This window comes from Arvicanthis niloticus, chromosome Y, assembly GCF_011762505.2.
Source record: "Arvicanthis niloticus isolate mArvNil1 chromosome Y, mArvNil1.pat.X, whole genome shotgun sequence".
NCBI lineage: Eukaryota > Metazoa > Chordata > Mammalia > Rodentia > Muridae > Arvicanthis > Arvicanthis niloticus.
Genome location: NC_133431.1, coordinates 14,027,561 through 14,027,875, shown reverse-complemented (window position 1 = coordinate 14,027,875; position 315 = coordinate 14,027,561).

Sequence of the window (315 nt, the reverse complement as noted above, 5' to 3'; positions counted from 1 at the left end):
TAGGACAACTGGCCGACCTGGTAATTAAGGAAATCATATAAATTATAATAAGATAATTAAGGGAAAAGAAAAATGTGTGTACATGTGTTTTTAAAATTATATATATTTTCTACATACGTATTATATATAATACACACACATACATATAATACTCTGTTGAACAATAATACTCTGTGAAACAAGGCGACTGGGCTACCTCACAATATAATTTAAAACAAACAAACAAACAAACAAACAAAAACAGTTCAATAAAAGGGGACCCGCAAAAAGGGGGATGGGGAGACAGAGACACAGACAGATATATATATATATATA